Genomic DNA, 13,055 nt, shown 5'->3' with positions numbered 1-13,055 from the left:
CAAGGAGTGGCTGGTGGAATCGAACTGCTAACCTTTTGGTTGGCAGCCAAGCTCTTTAACCATTAGGCCACCAGGCCTCCACTCGGTATCCAACCCTAAAGAAACACTGGTGTATTTGCCTCAGACACTTCATCTATTAAATGGAGATGATCACAATACTTACCTCACACAATTCTTGCACCCACACCCCCACCCTGCCTTCTCCCCACTTAGTTTGGGAATTAGGATAGAAAGGTGAGAAACTAACTACATCTTCCACTGCAGACATTGAAGGACTCAGGCAGGGACCATGTGTCTTCAACACATGGCTTCCAAAAGTCTCTGGTCTTTGCCATTTCAGCCCACAAAGGAAGAAGGGAAAAGTGTGTACGGGCCAGGCCTGGAAGTGGCCCACATCTCTTCTGCACCTATGTCATTGGCCAGAACAAGTCACCTGGCTAACTAGTCACATGGTCACACATAGATGCAAAGGTGGCTGGGAAATGTAGTCCCAGGGACAACTCTATTCCTGGGGGAGATGGGAAGCTCAGATTTCCACGGGCAACTAGCAGGCTCTGCCATTTCCCATTTTTTCCCATTGCCTTCCAGTTGATTCTGGCTCATAGCAACCCTATAGGACAGAGTAGAACTGCCCCAAAGAGTTTCCAAGGAGCACCTGGTGGATTTGAACTGCTGACCTTTTGGTTAGCAGCTATAACACTTAACCACTACACTGCCAGGGTTTCCAGCAGGCTCTGCCACAAGGTTATAAATGAACGTACACTTAACGAAGTTCTTCGCTTTTTTTTTTTTTCTGTTTTTTCCATATGTGTTCATTGCTTAGATGGTAAGCTCCTTCAGGGCAAGGACCATGGTGTTCTCTTGCTTTTGATTCTTTCCCCAGCAATTAATCCTGCATCCAGCGGGATCCTTAATGAATGAGCCTGTCACTAAAATAAGGCTCAATATACAAAGATAGCTGCCAGTGCAGAGTCTGGCGTCAATATCTGATACTTAGAATATAACTGCAGGTGGTTAAATTTAGAACACTGGGGGAGGCGGGGTAGGGGGAACAGCAGCAGAAATATTTTCTGGGCCTTTAGCCCATTTATTGAATTTTGAAATGGATAAATTTTCATTAACTTTAAGACTTGGCCTTTATAGCAATATTTGGTTCTTGGATTAAATCAGACAAGTGTTGTTAATGAGAAGGTGTAACGATGTCACCACTTACAGTCAACATTTCCATTTCAGTTACTACCAGGTAAAGGTAACCTAGTGCTTTCTGAAACACTTCCGGTAGCTAATTACACGAGAAGTTTTATTTTCCTGACCTTTTTATTTTGTCTCATCTTCTATCATCTTGCCTTTTTTTCTTTGTTTCTTAAAGACTTTAAAGCCCTTGTCAGTGTGGCATGAACATTTTCTTTAGGATGGCTAATATATAGTGACACCAGAGGAAGGGGTGGGAGAGAATAAAACCTCAGCCATGGAATCGCCTATCCAACGTTCACTCAGCATTACTGAGTGCCCGAGATAGGCGAACACAAAACAAATCCATAAAAATGCAAATAGACTTCATCTCAGCCTTTAAGGAGCTCACAGCTCTAAGCCCAGACCTCCACTTCTTATACACAGTTTTTTAATTCAGCCACCCCTTCATCCAAACAAATATGTACTGAGCACCTACTCTGTGCCGAGCACTGCTCTAGGTGCTGAGAACTGAACTGGGCAAAACAGACAAGACTGCCATCCTCCTGGAGGTTATATTCAAGTGGAGGGAGACAGGCATAACGTACCCCTGCTCCCAATCTCTCCAACCTACAATTGATTTCTTTTAACTGGGAAAACCCTTGAGATTTTAGAACCTTTCTTTTGGCAATTGCTACTGTCTACTAGGTATATCAAGTTGATGAAGAGCAGAGACTAGGTATTAATTTTCGCTTCCCCTGTTGGTGTTGTTAGATACTGTCAAGTGATTCTGACGCATATCGACCCCATGAGACAGAGTAGAACTGTCCCATAGGGTTTTCTAGGCTGTAATCACTGGGTCTTTCTTCTGAGGAGTCACTGGTGGGCTCCAACCACGAACCTTTTGGATAGCAGCCAAGTGCTTAACCATTGAGCCACCAGGGCTCCTTAGGAGAGGGCTAATAAATGCTTATTGGCTCAGTGAATGAATGTGTCTTTTCACAAAGCACAAACCAAGGTAGCTTAAGCAGGTGAAGACCACTGAAAGCCAAAAGTGCTTTTTTCACTTCCATTATCTGAATCAATAAAGAACCCAGATGCTTAGTGAGGCTTACATCCACAGCCCTACCCTCCCCACTTGGCTTGGGACTTAGGATGGAAGGGTGGGAAATCTACTACATTTACGACTGCAGAATGCCTCACAAGTGTATTTTGCAGTGGGCTTTCTAGTACGATTTCGCATTCTTAAGGGAGAGAGTTATAGGAGTGGTAACATATAAGAAGAGATACAGAAAACTGTAAGGTGTGATTGAGACATTATAGACCTAATGAGGCCAGGTAACAAGGGTGATGGCAGTGGCCATGGGAGTCTCCAAGGAAGGGTGGTTGTCAGAACTCAGGCACCAGTATGTGTTGAGGGTGAGGGAGAAGGAGGATGCAAAGATGGCACCAAGACTTAGAGTCTAGGAGGCTATGCTATAAACCGCCAACCAAAACAGGGAACACAAATGAAAAGACAGTTTTGTGAGAATGGTGATAAATTCAGTTTTGGACTTGTTGAGTTCCAGCTGCTGGAGGGCAATCCGTATGGGGAAACCCAGGAGGCAGCTGGAAATTAGGGCCGGGGAGCTTTGAAGAGGGTTCAAAGTGGGACAGGGGGCCCACAAGTTGCTCCCTGGCTGTCCATTAAAGCCACAGAGTAGAGGCACGCGTTCAGCAAGTATACAATAACAAAAAAAGAGGCCCCAGACAGGACTTTGGGGAGCTGTACTGTAGGCGAGGTCCCTAATCCAAAAACCAAACCAAGCTCATTTCCGTCGAGTTGATTCCAACTCATAGTGACCCTATAGGACAGAGAACTGCCCCATATGGTTTGGTCCCTAGGGGTCACAAACGGTTTACACTCGACTACTAATCTAAAGTTTGGCAGTTCGAACCCATCCAGCAGTACCACAGAAGACAAGCCTGGCGATCCTATGGAGCACAGTTCCCTCAGAATGAGTGAGTGATCCAGAAGAACAAAGGCAAAAACTGCAATAGCTTTTATGACCCAGTCTCAGAAGTCACACTTGTCATTTCTGCAAAATCCTATTCATTACACAGGTGAGTCCTATTCAATATAGGAGGAAGTTCACAAGGTGACAGGAGACAAAATTGTAGCGGCCATATCTTTAGAGTGATTTTGATGCAAATGGCCCTCAGAGAAACTCTGGATGGAAAAGAGAAAAGGTAAATAGAGGAAGCCAAAGGAGGAGAGAAAGTCAGTCAAACAGAAGGTGGACTTCAGTGTCCAACAGAACAGAGAAATTGAGATAAGGCTGAGAAGAGCCATTGGATTTGGCCTCTGGATATCAGTCTTGACCTTCTGAACTCTAAACCAACACTATCAGATCCTTCTGATGCAACCCATGTGTCATGTATTGAATTGTGTCCCCCAAAAATATGAGTATCAATTTGGCTAGGTTATGATTCCCAGTAATGTGTGATTGTCCACAATTTTGTCATCTGATGTGATTTTCCTGTGTTGTAAATCCTATCTCTATCATGTTAAACAGATGGGATTAGTGGCAATTATGTTAATGAGGCAGGACTCAATCTATAAGATTGAATTGTGTTTTGAGCCAATCTCTTTTGGAATATCGAAGACAGAGGTGAGCAGAGAGACAGGAGGTCATCATACCACCAAGAAGGCAACACCAGGAGCAGAGTGCATCTTTTGGACCCAAGGTTCTTGCACTGAGAAGCTTCTAGACCAAGAGAAGATTCATGACAAGGACCTTTCTCCAGAGCCGACAGAGAGAGGGTCTTCCCCTGGCACTGACACCCTGAATTTGGACTTCTAGCCTACTAGACTGTGAGAGAATAAACTTGTTTGTTGAGACCATCCACCTGTATTTCTGTTATAGCAGCACTAGATGGCTGAGACACCATGGTAAGAGATACATTTTATGTCACCACCCAGTACACAATATATCCATAGATGGAAACAGGTGTTCCGTGAATTAATTCTACTTCTACTACATAGGAGGCATTTTTTATTCTGGTCTAGTTTATTTCTTTTTAAAAAAAAATCTAATCAAGGCCCTTGTGGTGGTTAAGGTTGTGTGACAGCTTGGCTGGGCCATGATTCTCAGTGGTTTGGCAGTTACGTAATGATGTAATCACCTCCATGATGAGATCTGCCATGAGCAGCCAGGCAGTTGAAAGGGTTTTTCCTTGGGAGTGTGGCCTGCATCCAATATATGTAGAGTTTCTGGCAAAGCTCGCTGGGTTTTGCTCTACTCTGAATCCTATATTCGGCACATCATCATCTGACTTGTGGTTCCTGGGACTTGAGCCTGCAGCCTTCCGTCTGGCCTGCCAGTCTTGGGTTCATCACCCCGGCAGCTATGTTAAGTCAGAATCCTCCAGCCTGAAGCCTGACCCACGGATCTGGGACTTTCCAGCCCCTACAACCTTGTGAGCCATTTCCTTGATATGAATCTCTCTCTCTCTTTCTGCACAAACACACGTATGTATCTGCATATACACTTCACTGATTTTGCTTCTCCAGAGAACCCAGCCTCAGACAGCCCACTAAGCTGATTTTGTTGGTCTTAGAGAATCTTGACCTGAAGTTTGAAAAACTAATTTAAATAGAACGGGGTAACCATGAAGATGTTGATGATGATGGTGGTGATGATGATGACAACCTGCACGTACTGAGTGTTTATACGGACCAGGTCCTGTCCTAAGTGTAATGTCGTTTAATCATCAGTTAATCATCATAACAACCCCACAGTTCAGTACTTCATCCCAATTTCAGATGAAAAAAATTGAGTCCTTAAAGAACTTAAGTACCTTGTTCAAGGTTGCATGTTTAGGAGGTAGTAAGGCTGTCATTTATTTTGGCCTATGCAATATCTTTTTTTTTTTTTGCAATATGGCCCCAGGGCTCTTATTTTAGAGCTATACTGTCCATTGTGAAGTCCACTAGACACATGTGCCTATTAAATTTAAATTAAACTAAACTTAGCAAATGATTTATTACATATATACTTACCACAATGAAAAGTGAAAAAAAATTAATTTAAAAATCATTTCTTTGGTCACACTCACCACATTTCAGGTGCTCAACAGCTACATGTGGCTAGTGACCTCTCTATTGGACAGTGCAGATATAGAGTATTGCTTTCATCACAGAACGTTCTACTGAGCAGTGCTAGTCTAGAGTCAATGTACTGGGAATATGGGAGAGACCTGAGGATGGTTCTAAGGTAGAGGAAGGAGCCAATGGAGATGGAAAGACTGAAGATTCAAGATAGAGGACACAGGCTAGAACAGTGACCTGGGGAACAGTGACCTGGGGGAGGGTGGAGAGGCAGAATCGGAGTAGGGAGATTTGACTTTGTCAAGGGACAGGAACAATCTCTGTTCTGAGTCAGAAAGAAATGAGAAAATGAGTGAAGGTACAGAGGAATGGCAAGTTAGGAGTGTTCACTTTGATGACCTTGATCTTGTCTACAACGCAGGGACTGAGAAGAGAAACAAAGAGTGGGCAAAGATGTGGTCAGGGGCTTGAGCTAAACTGCCGTTGTTGTTACCTGCCCCCAGTTGACTCTGGCTCCTGATGACCCTATGCGTGCGGAGTAGAACTGCTCCCTGGAGTTGTCAAGGCTGTGACGTTTCAGATGCAGATCACCAGGCCTGTCTTCTGAGATGCCTCTGGGTAGGTTTGAATCACCAACCTTTTGGCTAGTAGTTGAGCACTTAGTTGTTTGTGCCACCCAAGGACTCCTGAGTAGGAAAGATTGGAAATTACCACTGCAGTAGGTGCAGTGGCTGCTTATGCAGGAACAGAGGGATTGGTGCCCACCAGTGAGGGCTCCGCTGTGGTACACACTGTGAATTTTTAGTGCAGTCAGTCATTTATTTCATTCATTCAACGAATACTTACTGAGCGCCCACAATATGCCAGGCACTGGAGATACATTGGTGAGCACTAGAGACAAAAGCAAACAAGGTCCATTCTCTCATGGAACTTACTGTCCACTGGTGGAGGACTTCGTCAATCTTACATTCACAGAGCCCTCCAATGCAGCCCTGCAGTGGACACATACCATCAAGGAGAGAGACCGGTGCTATAAAGGGGCCATGAGAGTGTATAATGGGGGGATTTCATGTTTTTTTTTTTTTTCATGTAGTCGGGGAGGCCAGGGAAGGCTTCTGTTGAGCAGAGACTTAAATGAGCGCCATTCCTTACAGAGAGCAGGACAGTTAATAATTTTCTCCAGAAGTGTGGCTATGCAGAGACCCAGGCAAGCGGACAAAGGAAGCTTTGTAAGGTTCCTGTGGACATAAGTGGTTGCTGAGTATACAGACAGAGCCACCCATAGTTGCTGAGTTTCTGCTCCAGCCCATGAGTGGGTGGCTTTGAGCAAAAAGAACACTGTGAACTGCCCGCTGACAATTCTTCCATAGTGTGCTAAGCCTCTGGATGAGGAGGCTGCAATCTTAAGGGGCTGAGGGCGCCCTACTCTGCTGATGACTTCAGGAAGGATTCACAGTGCACACACTGCATTACAATACAGGCACAGTCAGCAGGCCCAACAAGCCATCTGTCCCCGCCTTCTACTGTGGTGCTATCTTCATTCACTTACTACCTTCTACAAATCAAATTTCCTCTGAACTTAAAAATCCCAGGCTCGATTTTAGCAAAAGAGAACTTAAAAAAACAAAAAATTACATTAAAAAATTTTTCAACAAAGCGCATTCTCTCTTTTAAAAATTCTTCGATATAATGCCTATATTATGTTGGGAATAAAGAGGTAAATCTAAATTGGATAAGTTATTAAGTGCAACTAGTTTCCCCTGGGAAAACTCTCTCATATGTTCAAAATTAAAAACTATTTGTGATGACATTTCGAAAACAAATATCAGCTTTGTATTTCCGTGTCACGGCTGAGTGACCCAGTAACTTTGCTCAGTGCAGTATCTTACTGTAGAAGTGAACTTATTTTCAGCTCTGAAAAAGTGCTTATTTCCAGTCCTCCCTTTCTTCAAAATAATCGGTTAATTTCTATCTCCTGCTTTTAATTGCGTTAAGGTAAAAAATGTGAAAAGCATTCAAACCCTAAGACGCAAAAAACTAGAAATTTTTAAAATTCTCTATTGCTCCTTTGTCCACACACAGTTTTCTCTGGTTATAATTATGCACTGCTACCATGGAAGAACAGTCCCTGGGCTGCGCAAATGGTTAACACATTCGGCTGCTAACCAAAAGGTTAGAGGTTCGATTCCACCCAGAAGCACCTTGGAAGAAAGGCGTGGCTATACACTTCTGAAGAATCAGCCATTGGAAACCTTATGGAACACGGTTCTCCTCTGACACACACGGGGTTGCCATGACTCAGAATCAACTTGAAGACAACTGGTTAACATGGAAGATGTTAGAGTGTAAAGGGTAGGGGTGAGAGCTTGAGATCCAGGCTGGACTCCCCCCTGACTAGCTTTATGATCTTGGGCAATTCCCTCTCTGTGCCTCGGGAAAAAACAGTCCCTACTTCACTTTGTTGTGACTTCACGTTGTTGTGATAAGGTTTACGTATAAAGCACTTGCAGCGACGTTCCTGAGACATACTCGATATGTGTCAGCCACCATTTTCACACTTCTAACCTCTCATCCACATGGAATATATGCATAATGGGTAGATTACTGTTTCCGTGGAAACTTAACTTTCGTATTCCGGGGCATTTTCCCCCTTTTTAAACGAAGTTTGTAGGCTACAATTTTCGTGATTAGCACTGCATTAACGTAAGTTTTCCATGTACTGCTCTGGGTGTTTGCCTACCTTTTTTTTTTTTTCTTTTTTAATGTTTTGTAGATCTGGTATTTTTAATGAGTCCATATCTCATAGGCACATGGAGAGAGTGGCCATGTTCTACATTCTCAGACACTGTTACTTAGGGGCAGCTGTTTTCCTGTGTAGTAAGGAAAAAATGGGGGTGGGTGTGAAAGAGCTGAAATCTTGTGAAAATGCACTGCAAAGCTGAATTATGAAAATTAATCATTTACCCTGTCATCCAGCCATTGAGAAAAAAACCTCTGATCCAAATATTATCTTCCTAGAAAAGGTGGTTGCAAGGTAATAAATTTATATACAAATGAGAATTACCTAGATGTTAAAAGCTTTCACTAACTGCATGGGTATTGGGGAACTTCAATTATCTAGAGCAGCGCTATCCTACAGAAATACACTGCAAGCCACATAGGCAATTTTAAATTCACTAGTAGCCACATTAAACAAGTAACAAGAAACATGAAATTAATTTTCATCATCTATTTTATCTGGCCCAATGTATTTGAAATACCATCATCCCAATATGTAGCCAATATAAAAAATATTCAGCTATTTTACATTCTTTTTTCATGCTAAGTTGTTGACATCCAGCCTGTAGTTCACATTTAGTGCACATGTCAATCTGAACTACTCACCTTTCAAGCGCCCGTACCAGTACATGGCGACTGGCTGCCATATTGAACAAAGCAGCTGTAGCCTTTCTCCCCTTTAACCCATCCAAGATGGAGGAGCTTTGCTAAGAGATTGAATTTGAGGTCGCCACAACTAGCAAAGATGTCTCTTTGAGGACTAAGTTGCGCCTGACCCAAGCCATGGTATTTTCAATGGCCTCATAGGCATGTGAAAGCTGGACAATGAAAAGGGAAGACCAAAGAAGAACAGATGCATTTGAATTATGGTGTTAGCAAAGAATATTGAACATACCATAGACTGCCAGAAGAACAAATCCATCTGTCTTGGAAGAAGTACAGCCAGAATGCTCCTTAGAAGTGAGGGTGGCGAGACTTTGTCTCACATACTTTGGACATGTTACCAGGAAAGACCAGTCCCTGGAGAAGGGCATCATGCTTGGAAAAGTAGAGGGTCAGGGAAAAAGAGGAAGACCCTGAATGAGATGGATTGATGAAATGGCTGCAACAGTGAGCTCAAACATAGCAACAATTATGAGTGTTTCGTCCTGTTGTATATACAGTCACTATGAGTTGGAACCAACTCAATGGCACCTAACAACAACAATAACAACACAACTAACTGTATGTTCTGACGAAGGACATACCGTACAATTTTCAGTCCGTAGATTAATTTTGATTGTGGGGACACAGCACTTGTTGCCATTTTTTTCCCAAGTCTCCAACAAATTAGGAAAAGAGGCCCGGGTCTTCATTTGGCAGAAGGCCCATGTTCTCAGGCATCCAGTGAAGTACATTCAGGACTTTTTCTGCCAAATAAAAATGAGCCTGATTGTTCTTAGCATCAAGGGAATGCTTGGCAGCTTAACATTTGCAAACATTTCTTTCCTCTGCCCTGTGGAAAAGCCGACTGTGGCATCCACACCTGTGACCCTCCAAGGGTCTTAATCAGATGCTAAAGATGCAGGAAGGAGCGTTGTCTGCTGCGCACTGCTGTACAATATGGCCTAGAGTCTCCTCACGAGGCCCCTCTGGGGAGAAGGTTTCTCTTCCAATTTTTGTCAGTCTGTTCCAGACATTCTGTTTGCTAATCTGTGTGGGGCTCAGTAGTTACTATAGGTTCTTCCACCCAATTTCCAGGATCACCGTTTTCAAGGTCACTCAAGGTTAAGGTCACTCAGCCTGAAGACCTTTTGTTGCTGCCACTCACTAGAAACTTTCTCCATAATCAACCTTCAGTTCACAGTCCCTCTACGTTTCAACTATTCCTTGAATCCAAAATCTTTCCTGTCCCATTGTCATTGTTCTGATTTACACCTCCTATCCAAAGGTCTTCCAGTGGTGCACATGATTTGCACTCAACTAACATAAAGGTTGGTGGTTCAAGCCCACCCAGTAGTGTTGTGGAAGAAACGCCTCACATTCTCCTTCTGTAAAGATTACAGCTAAGAAAACTCTATGGAGCAGTTTTATTCTGTGACACTTGGGGTCATTGTGAGTCATGATAGACTCGACAGCAACAGATTGCTGAACCAGCCTCCTAGTTGGCCTCCCACCTCCAATTTCCCTCCTCTCACTCTCCAGTTTATCTTCCACATTTCTGCCAGGGGGAGCTTTCTAAATTATAGACCAATCGATTCACTTTTTTAGTTCAAAAAAAATTTTTTTTAAGTTTGGCATATCACATAAGCTGATCTCTTCCATTGTATTTTGAGCCACACGTGATAAAACCAATCACTGGCCCAAACAGAACAAACAAAAAATGAGTGCATTTAAAATTGTTTATCCAAAATAAAAATGAACAAGAAAAAAAAAAAACACTTAACATCTTGTTTGATTTAGAAGACTTTTGTTGACTCCCCGCTATTATCTACACAGTGGATTTCAACTCGTTTGTGTAGTAGAAGAACCCTGAATTTTCTCAGTGAGGTGTTATAAGGAGCCACAATATAGAAAGCAGATCCACTGGAGGTGCTCTGGGTAAAGCAGGGACAGAGGCCTCAGAGCCTGCCCTAAAGTCCCTCAGAGCCACCCCAGAGGCCTAACTTGGGGTGGAGGGGGGTAGATAGGGTGCATGCCCTGGGCACCACTTGAGGTGGACACCAATTAGCAGCTGCTGTTGGCCATTGCAGTTTCCATTGCCAGCTGTGAGAGATCATTCAGCGATTTAACACTAATTGCCCTACCTGCTATTTTCCACAGTTAGACCCTACCACTCACTCTAGGGCCCAAGATACACAAAAACCAAACCCACTGCCATTGAGTCGGTTCCAAGGCTATAAATCTCTATGGAAGCAGATTGTCACACCTTTCTTCTGTGGAGCCACTGGTGGCTTCGAACCACTGACCTTTTGGTTAGCAGTTGATTACTTTAAGCATTGGGCCACCAGGGCTCCTAGGGCCCAAGATGTTCTTGTTGTCGTTGTTGTTAGGTGCTGTCGAGTCGGTTCCGACTCACAGCAACACTATGCACAACAGAACGGAACACTGCCCAGTCCTGAGCCATCCTCACAATCGTTGTTATGCTTGAGCTCATTGTTGCAGCCACTGTATCAATCCACCTCATTGAGGGCCTTCCTCTTTCCCACTGACCCTGTATTTTGCAAAGCATGATGTCCTTCTCCAGGGACTGATCCCTCCTGACAACACGTCCAAAGTATGTAAGATGTACTATCGCCATCCTTGCTTCTGAGGAGGATTCTGCTTGTATTTCTTCTAAGACAGATTTGTTAGTTCTTTTGGCAGTCCATGGTATATTCAATATTCTTTGCCAACACCACAATTCGAAGGCGTCAATTTTTTTTCGGTCTTTCTTATTCATTGTCCAGCTTTCACATGCATATGATGCGACTGAAAACACCTTGGCTTGGGTCAGGCTCACCTTAGTGTTCAAGGCGACATCTTTGCTCTTCAACACTTTAAAGAGGTCCTTTGCAGCAGATTTACCCAATGAAATGCATCTCTTGATTTCTTGACTGCTGCTTCCATGGGTGTTGATTGTGCATTCAAGTAAAATGAAATCTTTGACAACTTCAATCTTTATCATGATGTTGCTCATTGGTCCAGTTGTGAGGATTTTTGTTTTCTTTAAGTTGAGGTGCAATCCATACTGAAACCTGTGGTCCTTGATCTTCATTAGTGTTTCAAGTCCTTTTCACTTTCAGCAAGCAAGGTTGTGTCATCTGCATAACGCAGGTTGTTAATGAGTCTTCCTCCAATCCTGATGCCCTGCTCTTCATCATATAGTCCAGCTTCTCATATTATTTCTCAGCATACAGAATGAATATGTATGGTGAAAGGATACAACCCTGACGCACACCTTTCCTGACTTTAAGTCAATCAGTATCCCCTTGTTCTGTCCAAACAACTGCCGCTTGATCTATGTAAAGGTTTCTCATTAGCACAATTAAGTGTTCTGGAATTCCCATTCTTCACAATGTTATCCATAACTTGTTGTGATCCACACAGTCAAATGCCTTTGCATAGTCAATAAAACACAGGTAAACATCCTTCTGGTATTCTCTGCTTTCAGCCAGGATCCATCTGTCATCAGCAATGATATCCCTGCTTCCACGTCCTCTTCTGAAACCAGCCTGAATTCCTGGCAGTTCCCTGTTGATATACTGCTGCAGCCGTTTTTGAATGATCTTCAGCAAAATTTTGCTTGCGTGCAATATTAATGATATTGTTATATAATTTCCGCATTCAGTTGGATCACCTTTCTTGGGAATCGGCATAAATAAGGATCTCTTCCAGTCAGTTGGCCAGGAAGCTGTCCTCCACATTTCTTGGCATGAACGAGTGAGCACCTCCAGCACCGCATCTGTTTGTTGAAACATCTCAATTGATATTCCATCAATTCCTGGAGCCTTGTTTTTTGCCAATGCCTTCAGAGCAGCTTGGACTTCTTCCTTCAGTACCATCGGTTCCTGATTAAATGCTACCTCAAAAAAAAAAAATTTTTTTTTTTTTTTTCTTGAAATGGTTGAACATCAACTAATTCTTTTTGGTGTAATGACTCTGTGTATTCCTTCCAACTTCTTTTGATGCTTCCTGTGTTGCTTAATATTTTCCCCATGGAATCCTTCACTATTGCAACTCAAGGCTTAAATTTTTTCTTCATTTCTCTCAGCTTGAGAAACACCAAGCATGTTCTTCCCTTTTGGTTTTCCATCTACAGCTCTTTGCACATGTCATTATAATACTTTACTTTGTCTTCTCGAGCCGCCCTTTGAAATATTCTGTTCAGTTCTTTTGCTTCATCAATTCTTCCTTTTGCTTTAGCTGCTTGACGTTCAAGAGCAAGTTTCAGAGTCTCCTCTGACATTCATCTTGGTCTTTTCTTTCTTTCCTGTCTTTTCAATGACCTCTTGCCTTCTTCGTGGATGATGTCCTTGATGTCATTCCACAACTCATC

Source organism: Loxodonta africana, chromosome 25 (genome assembly GCF_030014295.1).
Source record: "Loxodonta africana isolate mLoxAfr1 chromosome 25, mLoxAfr1.hap2, whole genome shotgun sequence".
In the NCBI taxonomy this organism is placed as follows: domain Eukaryota; kingdom Metazoa; phylum Chordata; class Mammalia; order Proboscidea; family Elephantidae; genus Loxodonta; species Loxodonta africana.
Note: the sequence above shows the minus strand (reverse complement) of the source record.